The sequence below is a fragment of the Rana temporaria genome, chromosome 5, assembly GCF_905171775.1.
Source record: "Rana temporaria chromosome 5, aRanTem1.1, whole genome shotgun sequence".
Taxonomy (NCBI): Eukaryota; Metazoa; Chordata; class Amphibia; order Anura; family Ranidae; genus Rana; species Rana temporaria.
The window spans coordinates 58739911-58755365 of NC_053493.1; the positions used below are offsets into that span (position 1 = coordinate 58739911).

Sequence of the window (15455 nt, forward strand, 5' to 3'; positions counted from 1 at the left end):
GCCAAGCAACTAGCATTTTCAAGGAATGTGAGTAGTAGTGGTAGCCATTAACGTGTACTCCAGATTATGTACACAAGTATTTACATATTAGTAACAAGCAGTAAAAGCATTTTAAAACAAGCTTTCATTTTTTTCTGTATCTACAAGTTTTGTGAAGATATTAGTTTTTATATTTTACAATACAGGTAGGGCTAGATTCAGCATTGATTTACGCCGGCGTATCCATAGATACGCCGCGTAAATTCAAAGCTGCGCCGGCGTATCTTCTTTCTGTATTCAGAAAGCAAGATACGCCGACATTAGCCTAAGATCCGACTGGCGTAAGTCTCTTACGCCATCGTATCCTAGGGTGCATTCTCACGCTGGCCGCTAGGTGGCGCTTCCGTCGTTTTCGGCGTAGAGTATGCAAATTACCTAGATACGCCGATTCACAAACGTACATGCGCCCGGCGGTAGTTTTTTACGTTGTTTGCGTTTGTCGGCGTAACGTTGCTCCTGCTTCTATGAGGCGCACGCAATGTTAAAGGGTCACTAAAGGAATTTTTTTTTTTAGCTAAATAGCTTCCTTTACCTTACTGCAGTACTGGTTTCATGTCCTTATTGTTCGTTTTTGCTTTGAAGTAGCTGTAATTCTGCTGTGATCTCCACACTTCCTGCTTGCCTGTTTCCTTATAACCATGGTACTGGGAGATTTTCACGGTGGTCTAAGCCAGTGTTTCTCAACTCCAGTCCTCAAGGCGCACCAACAGGTCATGTTTTTAGGATTTCCCTCAGTTGAAACGGCTGTGGTAGTTACTAAGGCAGTGAAACTGATGAAATCACCTGTGCAAAATAATGGAAAGCCTGAAAACATGACCTGTTGGGGCGCCTTGAGGACTGGAGTTGAGAAACACTGGTCTAAGCTGTCATTACTGTGTGTCTAAAACTCCTCAGAACCAATCAGATTCATTTTAAAAACAAAACACTGCCCTGGATTTGTTTGTTTTTGTTCTGTGAGTCTTCCCGACTCACCTCTCACCCGGAACTTCATGTATGTACCTTTAAAACCGAAAGTGAAACTAGAGGCACATTATATGATAGATTAAATTCAATTTTTAATCATTTTTAAAAGGAATAAGTTAACTTTTATGTCTCTATACCCAATAAACAGTCATTTTAGCAAAAAAAAATTTCCTTTAGTGACCCTTTAAGTATGGACGTCGTTCCCGCTTCAATTCTTGAATTTTTTTTTACGTCGTTTGCGTAAGTCGTTCGCGAATAGGGCTGGACGTCATTTACGCTCACGTCTAAACCAATATGTCGTACTTGGGAGCAATGCACACTGGGACATGTACACGGACGGCGCATGCGCCGTTCGTACAAAACGTCAATCACGTCAGGTCATCATAGATTTACATAAAACACGCCCCCTTCCACATTTGAATTACCCGCGCTTACGCCGGCCCCATTTGCGCTACGCCGCCGCAACTTACGGAGCAAGTGCTTTGTGAATACTGCACTTGCTCCTGTAAGTTGCGGCGGCGTAGCGTAAATACGATACGCTGCGGCGGCGTAACTATCTGCGCCCCTACCTGAATCTAGCCCGTAGTGTACTTTTCTATGAGGACCAAATCTTGGCAGGTTGCCAGATCTCTGATGTAAGCACAGAGCAGATGTTTCTAACCTGTTAGAAACTAACTCAAACCCAATGTCTTTGTTGTGATCTCTGAGGATCTTAGAGAATTATTAACCTTAGATCAAAAGCCGCTAGATAGGTCAAGGGTGACTTGTTTTAAAGCTATGTTACCACCTGTTAACCAACATTAACATTTTTTCTCCCTAAATCTGTGCTGTAAAATGGCACTGGGACCCAAGAGGTTAAGAATATGTAAAGAGCCAAATGCCCGTAGTCTGGGCACAGGTTCCCTTTTATCTCTTTAAAAAGTTTTCCAGATCTCAAGAAACGAAACCCCATGTAAACAAATTCACTGGAGACAGTGGGAAAAAAATGCCATTTACATTAGGGGTCAGTTGGAAGAATATAGTAGTGGCAGTTGGATTGACACCCTTTCAGCCAAAAAATTCTCTGGTGTCATACCGTTTCTCCTACCATGTGGAGTTGGACACCATGCAGGCACCATAAAAGGAAAATCAACTAAAGTATTACTAAACCCACAACAGTAAAATCAGTCTGTATATGCAGTAAAGCATGCTTGTTATACTCACTTTGGAACTTAAGTGGTTAATCCTCTGCATTGGGTAAAAAGGCTGTTTGATCCTGTATGCACAGATCCTTCCCTCCTTGCAATGTCTATCTGGGGAAGGCCAGCTAACACAGGCAGGATAGCCAACCTGCACATGCTCAGTTGTGTTTTTCATGTTGGAGAGAACATTTACTTGTTCTCAGAGCTAGCCAGGTCACATGATATTGACATCACACATGTGGGTGTGTATACAGGCTGTAGTGGAAATCCCCTCCTACCTGAACTCTCAGCACTGGAGAAACTGTGCAATTTATCATGTAAACATGGTATACAGAAAAAAAGATATACAGTGGAACCTTGTATTATGAGCATAATTCGTTCCAGGAGAATGCTTGCAATCCAAAGCACCTGCATATAAAAGTGAGTTTCCCCATAGAAGTAAATGGAACCAAAGATAATTAGTTCCACATGGACTTCTATGGCATGCAATGCCGTATGTGGACAGAGGTTGGGGGTGCCGGAGAGACTCGGAAATACTAGGAGACCGTTCGACTGCATTCGGAAGCCCTCAGAAAGTCTTTGGAAATACTCGTGAACTAAGTATTTCCGAGTGTATCCAAGTATTTATAAGTGCCCCCGCACCTCTGGCCAAATGCAGTACTGCACACTGCAGAGGCTTAAATCCTGCTTGTGTTGTGAGACAACACTCGCAAACTAAGTCAGGGTTTAAAAAAAATAAAAAGTGGTCTCTGCGGCGGATTCGCCTAGGCACACCCTAATCACCCTGTGTGTGTTAGTGTCCCTAGTTCTGCCTGGGCTGCTGGGAAATGCTGCACACAAGCAGTGAGTAGCCCCCGCTGCCTGTGAGACAGGATCACATTGAGCAGATCGTGAGGCTTGTAACTGAGTTATGACAGCCTCTCTCTCTCCCTGCATGCAGTTACATTACATGACAGTTTCACACTCTGAGCGGCTCTTACAAGCCTCATGATCTGCTCAATATGAAACTCCCCCTCTCCCCCAGTCAGTGCCACCTGCCAGTGCCAATCAGTGCCACCTGTCAGTGCCAATCAGTGCTTCCAATCAGTGCCACCTGTCAGTGCCAATTAGTGCTTCCAATCAGTGCCACCTGTTAGTGCCAATTAGTGCTGCCTATCAGTGCCAACCAATACCACCTATCAGTGCCCATCAGTGCTGCCATTTAGTGCTTCCAATCAGTGCCACTCAGTACCCATCAGTGCTGCCTATCAGTGCCCATCAGCGCTGCTTATCAGTGCCAATCAGTGCTTCCAAACAGTGCCACCTAGCAGTGACAATCTGTGCCAACTGCCAGTGTGAATCAGTGCCACCTGTCAGTGCCAATCCATAGTGCCAACCCGTGCTTTCAATCAGTGCCACCTGCCTGTGCCAGTGCCACCTATCAGTGCCAACCACTGGCACCTATCAGTGCTGCCAATCAGTGCTTCCAATCAGTGCCACTCAGTGCCAATCAGTGCAGGCCTATCAGTGCCCATCAACACTGTCTATCAGAGCCAATCAGTGCTGACTTTCAGTGCTTCCAAACAGTGCCACCTATCAGTGCCAATCAGTGCCAACTGCCAGTACCAATCCATGCTTCCAATAAGTGCCACCTGCCAGTGCTAATCCGTGCTTCCAATCATCTGCCTGTGCCAACCAGTGCAACCTACCAGTGCCAATCAGTTCCACCTGTCAGTGCCAATCAGTGCTTCCAATCAGTGCCACCTGCCAGTGCCAATCAGTGCCATCTGCCAGTGCCAGTGTTTCTGATCGGTGCCACCTGTCAGTGCCAACCAGGGCTTCCAATCAGTGCCACCTGTTAGTGCCAATCACTGCTGCCTACCAGTGACAATTGGCGCTGCCTATCAATGCCACCTAAAAGTGCCAATCAATGCTGCCCATCAGTTCCATCTGTAAGTGCCAATCAGTTCCGCCTATCAGTGCCAACCAATGCCTATCAGTGCCGTCAGTGCTGCCAATAAGCGTTTCCAATCAGTGCCACCTATCAGTGCCAATCAGTGTCCATCAGTGCTGCCTATCAGTGTCTATCGGTGCTGCCTATCAGTGCCACCTGTAAGTGCCAATCAGTGCTGCCTATCAGTGCTTCCAATTAGTGCCACCTATAAATGCCAACAAGTGCCCATCAGTGGTGCCTGTCAGTAATGCCTATCGGTGCTCATCAGTGCTGTCATTCAGTGTCACTAAATGCTGCCAATCAGTGCCGCCTATCAGTGCCAATTAGTACAGCCTATCAGTGCCATTAGTGCTGCCAATCAGTGCCACCCATCACTGCCAATCAGGGCCCATCAGTGCTGGCCATCTATGCTGTCAATCAGTGCTTTCTATTAGTGCCAATCAGTCCTGCCTATCAGTGCTGCCCATCAGTGCCACCAAGCAGTGCCTATCAGTGCCAATCAGTGCTGCCAACCACTGCTGTCTATCAGTGCCAATCAGTGCCCATCAGTGCTACCAATAAGTGGTGCCTCTATCAGTGCCCATTGACAGTACCCATCGGTGCTACCTGTCAGTGTCCATCAGTGCACTGAGTGCAGAGATGGGGAGATGAACTCAGCAGCAAGGCACATTGTTCATGGGGGGCCAGTCTGGTGGGGCACAATGGAAATCTGTTGAAGTTTATTAATGCCACATGTCAATCTTTAGTATAAAACTATTGGAGGTAAAATAAAAAACTGTCAGTTTATTGTAAATAGTAAAAGGCCTGCCGCTAAACCTAAACACTGTTATGTGTTCCCACACCACGAAAAAAAAAAAGTGCATCGCTAACTTACTGATTAATAACTTAACAGTAATGGTGGAACTCTCCAATGTATGGAAATCTCAATAAACTTCAATATTACACTCCTACACCTTGTGGACAGCCTTCCAAGAAGAGTTGAAGCTGTTCTAAGGTGGGTCAACTTGAAGTTCGTGTGCGTGTAAAGGCATGTGTCCCAATACTTTTGACAATATAGTGTATATATATATATATATGCAGAAGCATGTGCGTTTGAGCTTTAGGGTTCACACCCTAATGCAAGACTCTGCGCATGCCTATGGGTGGAAAATTACGGTAAGTGATAATGGTTGTATATCATGTACAATATTACTGTCTTGGGTGGTCAAATATATTCTCTTTAGGGTCAATTCAGAAAGCTTTTAGTACAAGGATATGAATCTGTTTTTAAGCCATGTGACTGTAATTTTCAATTCTCTATGAGTTGAGCAAAAAATAACTGTCATTTTTTGAAAAGGGTAATGTTTATTCTGGAGTGTTAACTTTGTAAATTGAGTCTTTTGTTAGAAACTATGGTGAATCTAAATTATCGCTAGTAATTATTGAGATGTTTAGGGCCACCCCAACTTATTTTATAACATCTAAAGAGAGAATATACTATTTTCATAACCTGGGTTACACTTTTTTTACTGGCAAACGTTACAACTGTCAAGGGTAAATCTATTCAGTAGAAATCCTGGGAACTGTTTTACCACAATGGTTCTTTTACAAAGTCTCAAAAGTATTTATTTTTTATAAATAAGGAGATTACTTTATGAGAAAGACATTACAGTTATGCAGAAGGCTAAAGTTTCAAGACCATGCTTTATCAAGACATATGTAAAATGAGCAAAGTGGGTTGAAAAGGAAATATAAACCAATGAGAACAAGCCAACACTTCCAATTATGACATCATAATAATGTCATATTCCCACCTAAAAATATAATGTGTACAAATGATAAAAAGAAGAAACAGTAAAAATTGTATTTTATTTATTTTTTGCTGGATTTGTGCCATCCATCTGGTCATTGCAGCACCCATTGAGAATTTCTAAATTACTGAGATTTTTATTCCAGGTTTGCATCTCACATGGTTCACCCCGGAGACCTTAAAAAATGTGCAGAGAAAGTACCTGCTTGATGTCTCTTACCCGTGTTTCCCCAGAAATAAGCCCGGGTCTTATATTAATTTTGGCAACAAAAGACCCAGTAGGGCTTATTTTCAGGGTAGGTCTTAACATATTCAGGAATCCCCAGTTTGAACAAACTTAAAATGCCCAAATCCTTTCTCTTACAGTAGCACACAATACAGAATGTGTGTGCCCCTGCAATTTAACAGTGCCAAACACCTCAGCTCTCCTCCACCTCTCCCAGCCACCAGCGAGGGACCCTGGCCCCCCTCCCTCTGCAATGCTCGAAGCAGGGAAGAGAGCACACCAGCATGTGAAGAAAAATAATCTGTAAATACCTTGTGGAGTAGCCATGCTGCATACCGCACACAGTACCGTATGACATGTTGATTGAAGAGGCTCTGCACTGTACCTTCAGTGATCCGCTGAAGCTCTGCGGAGGGAGGGGAGGACGAGATCCCCTGCAGACAGGCAGGAGAAGAGACCGGAGTATCCATGCTGCATACTGCACACATGTTTATTGCAGAGGCTCTGCACCATAATTTCAGTGACCCGCCAAAGCTCTGTGAAGGGAGAGGGGCAAGATCCCCCACAGACAGGCGGGAGAAGAACAGACCAGGGGGGAGATTAGCTGAGTGCCGCTCTGTAGCAAAGTCATCTGACACCGCTAGAGACAGAGTCTCACACGCACACACACACAGAGAGCACACTGCCTTAATAGGATTATATTTCCTCGAAAAGCACACAATTTTCCCGAACTAGGGCTTATTTTCGGGGTAGGGCTTATATTGCAGCCCTCCTGGAAAATAGTGCTAGGTCTTATTGTCGGGGTAGGTCTTATTTTCGGGGAAACACTGTACTTTTCCATGTAGTAAAATGGAGGAACTCCACAGCCCAGGTGAAACAATTGTATATTTCATGTGCGTTACCACCTAACCATCATATACAAAGATGTTCTATTATCACATTTCACTTTGCCTCATTAAAAAAAATGCCTGTAAAATTGCCTGTAAAGAAAGAAGGAGGTTGACCCTGCTCACCTTTCCTTCTGAAAATACTAGTTGACTTACTGTCATGAGAATCCAACTGCTCCAATACTTTCTGACTCTGAGTTACTGACCTGGAACAAGAGATAAGGAGTTCTGACTTCACTCTGATGCAGCGTACACATGATCGGATTTTTCATCGGAAAAACCTTCGATGGTTTTTCCGACGGAATTCCGCTCAAGCTTGGCTTGCATACACACGGTCACACAAAAGTTCTCTGAACTTTCGACCGTCAAGAATGCGGTGACGTACAACACTACGACGAGACGAGAAAACGAAGTTCAATGCTTCCGAGCATGCGTCGAATTGTTTCCAAGCATGTGTCTGAATTTTGCGTGTCGGAATTGCTAGAGACGATTGGAATTTTTTCCGTCTGAAAATTTGAGAACCAGCTCTCAAATTTTTGTTTGCGGAAATTCTGACAGGAAAAGTCAGATGGAGCCTACACACGTTCGTAAATTCTGACCAAAAGCCCCCCTCTGACTTTACTTGTCGGAAATTCTGACTGTGTGTACGGGGCATGACTCTCTGAACTACATGTTTATTCTCAGTTGGTGACTCAGAAAGCCTGAGACACCCATTCAACTGCCATTTTAAGAAGTAGGCCAATATTTGCAGACTAAACTTTGGTGGCGGATGACACCTTCTCCTGTACCAACCACCCCAGGTATTTGTATTCTTAGACCTCCTTGATTTGGATTCCATCAAGGTGAACACTGATCTGTGATCCATCAGTGGTTTTCACAGATCTGCATTCTTAGGGCTCTTTCGCACGGAGCGGACCGTTTCTGGGTCCGCTCCGTGTGTCTCCGTCGGCTCAGCAGGGATCCCCGCTGAGCTGTCGGCGGATAGGGCGGTCCACGCACACAGTGCAGGGAGCGCCCTGTCTCAGCTCCGCTCTGCCCTATGGGGAACCGGATGCAGACGGACCGTCTGTCCGTCTGCATCAGTTCCGTTCCGCCGGACGGAAGAAAAATAGGGTTTTCTTCCGTCCAAAAACCGGATCCCGACGGACGCGGACGCTAGCGGATGCTCCATCCGCTAACGGACGCGATCCCATAGGGATGTATTACAAGTCTGTTAACGGACTTGTAATAACGGACAGGCGGAGCGGACGTCTGAAAGGGGCCTTAGGCTGTAGGATTGGGCAATGCAGGCAATGTGGTAAAGGATGTTGGTGACCCATGTATTCAGGTCAGCAAATATGGCACTGTTGCCTGCAAACATCAAGTCACTTAGGAAGATGTTCACTTTGTATTGTACTGTACATGTGTTCTTTCCTCATAATGGCATCGATGGATCAAAATATTGAAAATCAGGGAGGAGGCCACATCTCTTTGGAGGACTTCAGTAGGGATAGGAAATTCCCTGGATAGTTAATTTTGGATCGCTGCTGGTTAAGCCATGTATGATGCTTGAAGAAGTTGGTTAAACCTCAGCAGCACATATTGTTCTCCAATTCCCTCCACAGGGTAGGCCAGTGAGCACAGTCAAATGTGTATAAAGACTATGATGGTTCTCTTTCCACACCAAATCCTTTCTGTCAGTTGACAAATGGTGAATATTTAAAGGGGTTGTAATGGTAAAAAAAAAAAATCCCTAAATAGCTTCCTTTACCTTAGTGCAGTCCTCCTTCACTTACCTCATCCTTCCATTTTGCTTTTAAATGTCCTTATTTCTACTGAGAAATCCTCACTTCCTGTTCTTCTGTCTGTAACTCCACACAGTAATGCGACACTTTCTTTCTGGTGTGGAGAAAGCCTCTTGAGGGGCGAGGGGGCGAGCAGGAGGGTCAGTACGCTATATACTTTGCAGATAGAGAAAGGAGCTGTGTGTTAGTGGGCGTCCTGACACTCTTGCTCGCCCCCTCCCCCCTCAAGAGGCTTTCTCCACTCCAGGGAGAAAGCCTTGCATTACTGTGTGGAGTTACAGACAGAAGAACAGGAAATGAGGATTTCTCAGAAGAAATAAGGACATTTAACCAGTTCCCGACCCCCGCATGTACATATACGTCCACAATATGGCACGTACAGGCACATGGGCGTACATGTACGTCCTCGCCTATTAGCGGGTGGGGGGTCCGATCGGGACCCCCCCCGCTACATGCGGAGGTCGGGTCCGCTCGGGGAGCGATCCGGGACCACGGCGCGGCTATTTGTTTATAGCCGCTCCGTCGCGATCGCTCCCCGGAGCTGAAGAACGGGGAGAGCCGTGTGTAAACACGGCTTCCCCGTGCTTCACTGTGTCGGCGCATCGATCGCGTCATTCCCTTTATAGGGAAGACACGATCGATGACGTCATTCCTACAGCCACACCCCCCTACAGTTGTAAACACATACTAGGTGCACCCTAACTCCTACAGCGCCACCTGTGGTTAACTCCCAAACTGCAACTGTCATTTTCACAATAAAGAATGCAATTTAAATGCATTTTTTGCTGTGAAAATGACAATGGTCCCAAAAATGTGTCAAAATTGTCCGAAGTGTCCGCCATAATGTCGCAGTCACGAAAAAAATCGCTGATCGCCGCCATTAGTAGTAAAAAAAAAAAATTTTTATAAAAATGCAATAAAACTATCCCCTATTTTGTAAACGCTATAAATTTTGCGCAAACCAATCGATAAACGCTTATTGCGATTTTTTTTACTAAAAATAGGTAGAAGAATACGTATCGGCCTAAACTGAGGAAAAAAATGTTTTTATATATGTTTTTGGGGGATATTTATTACAGCAAAAAGTAAAAAATATTGCATTTTTTTCAAAATTGTCGCTCTATTTTTGTTTATAGCGCAAAAACTAAAAACCGCAGATGTGATCAAATACCACCAAAAGAAAGCTCTATTTGTGGGGGGAAAAAGGACGCCAATTTTGTTTGGGAGCCACGTCGCACGACCGCGCAATTGTCTGTTAAAGCGACGCAGTCCCGAACTGTAAAAACACCTTGGGTCTTTAGGCTGCATATTGGTCCGGGGCTTAACTGGTTAAAAGCAAAATCGACGGATGAGGTAAGTGAAGGAGGACTGCACTAAGGTAAAGGAAGATATTTAGGGAATTTTTTTTTTACCTTTACAACCCCTTTAATCACCTGATGTGGCCTTAATCTGGCTTGCCCTTCTCAGCTGATCTGTACACAATGTTTCTGCAGCTTTGATTGTATGATATTTATGAACATTTTGCCAATGACTGAAAGAAGGCTGATGTAGTTCTTACATTCCATATAATCAGCTTTCTTGGCACAATGATGGCTTTTTTCTATGCTGATAAAAAATGTTCCATGCATCAGATAAGTATCAGGTATCAAGTCGTTACAGCAGAATGTCTCCCACGGTTTTGACTGATTCGGCAGTGATTTAGTCACCAAAGTTTACAGCAAGGATGGCCAAACAACAGTAGTGTTCACCTTGTTCAAATGGTGCCTCTGGAAGAAGTATTAATCTAGTCCAAACACTGATCCTGCCTATGCTACTGTATAGATCATAAACATGGTCTCTGCTTAAAAGGATTGTAAAGGTTTGTTTTTTATTTTTTAAATAGGTTCCTTTAAGCTCGTGCATTGTTGGTTCACTTACCTTTTTCTTCGATTTCCCTTCTAAATGTTTTTTTTCTTTGTCTGAATTTCTCCTAAGTAAGCTTGACACCATCATCCGAGCGGTGGTTAGTCAGCCAGAACAGCTTACTGAACAGCTTACTGAGGAGGAAAACAAGGAAAAAAACATTTAGAAGGGAAATTGAAGGAAAGGGTAAGTGAACCAACAAGGCACTAGCTTAAAGGAACCCATATAGAAAATAAAAAATGATATCCACAAAGAGACTCCCACTGAGGCCTTGATAAATGAATAAATACTGATGCGCTCGTATTAACTCATGTGCAATGTGAATCGTACATATACAATCAAGCAAAAAACCTGGTGAAGAAACTCTTAATATATGTGAGTAGATCATGAAAAAGTCCTGATGATTGAATCAGTCAGTCTACAGTGATCCTTCCCTAATTGCCAAGCTCTCACTTTAACGTGATCAGGTTACAACAACCTCCAGCAGCGATCAGATGTTTCCAGTTTCATTCAGTCACATGCAAAAGAGGAGGAAAGGAAACATAGCGCAATATTGTACCGTATAGATGTGGATAAAGGCTGCACTTAGTGCACTCACGTATCCTCGCTTATGTTATAGACAGGGTATGTTGCCGCTCAGTTTAAGTGGACTCCTCACCCGGGATAGACATCCGATGGTCCGTCACTGTAGGCTCCTCCCCCACATGTATCGTCACTCGTCACGTGACTTAATCATGGGTATTCACATTGCACATGAGTTAATACGAGCGCATCAGTATTTATTCATTTATCATTTGGTTTAGTTCACAGTTTTTTCATTGCTGCTGTATTATTTAGTTATTTTTGTGTGGTTTCTTTGAGATTATTTGTTAGTAGCGCTGTAGTCCTTTTCACTATATTTCATTTATTACTATTCCCACTGAGGCCTTACCACCTCCAATGGGAGAAAGTGTTGGGGAAGCGGCTGGACCCTGAGGACTGGCAGGTGATGACACTAACTTTGTCCAAGTGCTCACGTAATGTGTTAATTTTGGAAAAGGCCTATAAAGTATTGTACAGGTGGTACTACACACCGGCGAGATTAGCTCGCTTTATCCCGAATTATTCTCCGCTCTGTTTTAGGGGGTGCTCCCAGGATGGCTCCATGGCACATATTTGGTGGTCCTGCCCGCGGACATGCAGACTGTGGAATAGGGTATACACTCTCCTTCGTAATCTATTTCAGATTAACATTAAAAGGCACCCTTATGTAGCACTCCTTGGTAAGCCTATCGTGGAATTACTGCATCCAGAGAGGCAACTAGCCCAGCATCTCTTTACTGCAGCTCGGTTGACAATTGCGAGAGCTTGGAAAACCCCCACACTTAGCTTTGAGGCAGTCAAAAACCGCCTGAACGATGTCATGGTTAATGAGAAACGGCTGTCCTTTCTGACACGCACGACAAGTTTCTCAGGGTTTGGCAGCCTTGGATCACATACTATTACCCTTCTAGGTTTGACACCGCATTACTATCAATATAGGACTCCTCTTGTACGCACCCCGTGGACCTTCCACTCCCTTCTTCTTTTTCTCCCACTTCACCTTTCACTCTTCTTCTCGCTCTGCTCCATTTTCCTCTCTTTTTCCATTCCTTTATAGTCTCTTCCTTGGCTGTTAACTCTTTGTACTCTTTCTAGAGGATGCTAACCTTCAGGTTTTCTTGTTGGGTATTGCACACTCATTCTCAGGCCCGGACTGGCCATAGGGCAAACTGGGCATTTGCCCGGTGGGCCGTGGCCGCCCGCTCTGTGGCCTGTTGATGATCAGGCCGCACAGCGGGAGGTAAGCGGCGCCCCCGAGGCCAGGACAGGGTTAACACAGGTCGCGGCCGCCACTCACCTACCGCTATGCGGCCATGCCTGTGTCATCCCTGGGCTCCGGCGTAACTACCAGTAATGTTAGCGGCTGATTGGCTGAGCTGTGTGTCTCGCACACACAGGTCAGCCTCAGAGCCGACACTGACAGTTCCGCTCTCGGCTCGGACAATTCCTCCTCCTCCCCCCACATCTCTACTTCGATCTGCCCCGTCCACATCCTCTGTGTCTTCCCCGCCCACACCCCCTGTGTCTGCCCCGCCCACACCCCCTGTGTTTGCCCCGCCCACACCCCCTGTGTCTGCCCCGCCCACACCCCCTATGTCTGCCCAGCCCAATCATCCTCGGGAAGATGTGAAGGAAGATTTGGAACGCCATATAAAAGCTGCAGGCAGACTGCCCCTGAACCTCCATCCTGGGGTCAGTAAACTCCCTCTCTGTCCTGCCTCCCAGTTTATATATAAAACTAATTTAAGGGGTGCTCTGTGGACTCTGATGTAAGGGGGGTCGGTACAGACTCTGATGTAAGGGGGGACTGTGCAGACTCTGATGTAAGGGGGGTCTGTGCGGACTCTGATGTAAGGGGACCTGTGTGGACTCTGATGTAATGGGGGTCTGTGCAGACTCTGATGTAAGGGGGGGTCTGTGCGGACTCTGATGTAGGGGGGGTCTGTGTGGATTCTGATGTAAGGGGGGTCAGTGCAGACTCTGAAGTAAGGGGGGAGTCTGTACGGACTCTTATGTAAGGGGGCTCAGTGCGGACTCTGATGTAAGGGGGCCTCTGTGCGGACTCTGATGTAAGGGGGGTCTGTGCAGACTCTGATGTAAGGGGGCCCCTGTGCGGACTCTGATGTAAGGGGGGCCTTGCTGACTCTGATGCGATGGGTGTCTGTGCGGACTCTGATGCGATGGGTGTCTGTGCGGACTCTGATGTAATAGGGGTCTGTGCAGACTCTGATGTAAGGGGGGTCTGTGCAGACTCTGATGTAAGGGGGCCTTTGTGCGGACTCTGATGTAAGGGAGGTCTATGCAGACTCTGATGTAAGGGGGGCCTGTGCGGACTCTGATGTAAGGGGGGCGTGTGCTGACTCTGATGCGATGGGGGTCTGTGCGGACTCTGATGCGATGGGGGTCTGTGCGGACTCTGATGTAAGGGGGGTCTGTGCAGACTCTGATGTAAGGGGGGTCTGTGCAGACTCTGATGTAAGGGGGGTCTATCCGGACCTGTATATAAATTTATTTATATTTTTTTTTTTAACATATTGTTACTAATTAGTCCTAGTATAAAATTCAGAGTTGTATTTTTCTCTTTTATCAAAAGCTTCTGCCGAAACCCGGGATCGAACCAGGGACCTTTAGATCTTCAGTCTAACGCTCTCCCAACTGAGCTATTTCGGCTCTGCAGGTAAGGCAGATTTTTTATAAAGTGGGGGAGGAGACAGTGTTTAACCCCATAGAGAATCTGTGGTGTATTGTCAGGAGGAAGATGAGAGACACCAGACCCAACAATGGAGACGAGATGAAGGACGCTATCAAAGCAACCCGGGCTTCCATAACACCTCAGCGGCACTTTTTGGTGCGTTTTTAAAAAACACACATATAACGCATCTCCGATTTATTTATTTTCAAAACAGAGTACAGTGTCACTTTAAGCTTTGAAAGCCAAAAATAGAAGATGATTGGTTGGCACGAGCAGCCAATCAGGATTCTAGATGATCCTAAGTACTTTACAACAATGTCAGGATGGCCGAGCGGTCTAAGGCGCTGCGTTCAGGTCGCAGTCTCCTCTGGAGGCGTGGGTTCAAATCCCACTTCTGACAGCAACTTTTTATCTCTTTACAAAGACATTGTAATATGATATTCTAATGTGCAGACTCTGAAGTAAGGGGGGTCTGTGTGGTCTCTGATGTAAGGGGGCCCCTGTGCGGACTCTGATGTAAGGGGGGTCTGTGAGGACTCTGATGTGATGGGGGTCTGTGTGGACTCTGATGTGATGGGGGTCTGTGCAGACTCTGATGCGATGGGGGTCTTTGCCCATTCTGAAGCGATGGGGGTCTGTACGAACTTTGATGGGGGTCTAAGCGGACTCTGATGTAAGGGGGCCCCTGTGCGGACTCTGATGTAAGGGGGCCCCTGTGCGGACTCTGATGTAAGGGGGGTCTGTGTGGACTCTGATGTGATGGGGGTCTTGTGCAGACTCTGATGCGATGGGGGTCTTTGCCCATTCTGAAGCGATGGGGGTCTGTACGAACTTTGATGGGGGTCTAAGCGGACTCTGATGTAAGGGGGCCCCTGTGCGGACTCTGATGTAAGGGGGGGTCTGTGAGGACTCTGATGTGATGGGGGTCTGTGCGGACTCTGATGTGATGGGGGTCTGTGCAGACTCTGATGCGATGGGGGTCTTTGCCCATTCTGAAGCGATGGGGGTCTGTACGAACTCTGATGGGGGTCTGTGCGGACTCTGATGTGATGGGGGTCTGTGCAGACTCTGATGCGATGGGGGTCTTTGCCCATTCTGAAGCGATGGGGGTCTGTACAAACTCTGATGGGGGTCTAAGCGGACTCTGATGTAAGGGGGGGTCTATGCAGACTCAGATGTAAGGGGGGGGTCTATGCAGACTCTGATGTAAGGGGGGTCTGTGCGGACTCTTATGTAAGGGGGGGGTCTATGCAGACTCTGATGTAAGGGGGGTCTGTGCGGACTCTTATGTAAGGGGGGTCTGTGCGGACTCTGATGTAAGGGGGGGTCTGTGCGGACTCTTATGTAAGGGGGCTCAGTGCGGACTCTGATGGCTGCTCAGTCTAAAATGCCCGGGTCTATTTTTTGTCCCAGTCCGGGCCTGCTCATTCTACAGGTTTACAGACAGCCGGGCGATGCCATCTTGTTCTAAAGACTT

The 15455-nt window shown here is 46.2% G+C and overlaps 2 non-coding genes across 2 annotated transcripts; one reads left to right on the top strand and one right to left on the bottom strand.

Moving 5' to 3' along the window:
• Positions 1 to 13883: 13883 nt before the first annotated feature.
• On the bottom strand, positions 13884 to 13956 carry TRNAF-GAA. Its single transcript has one exon. It is a non-coding gene; the product is annotated as a tRNA-Phe (tRNA).
• Positions 13957 to 14295: 339 nt separating this feature from the next.
• TRNAL-CAG lies at positions 14296 to 14378 on the top strand. Its single transcript has one exon. It is a non-coding gene; the product is annotated as a tRNA-Leu (tRNA).
• The last annotated feature ends 1077 nt before the right edge of the window (positions 14379 to 15455 follow it).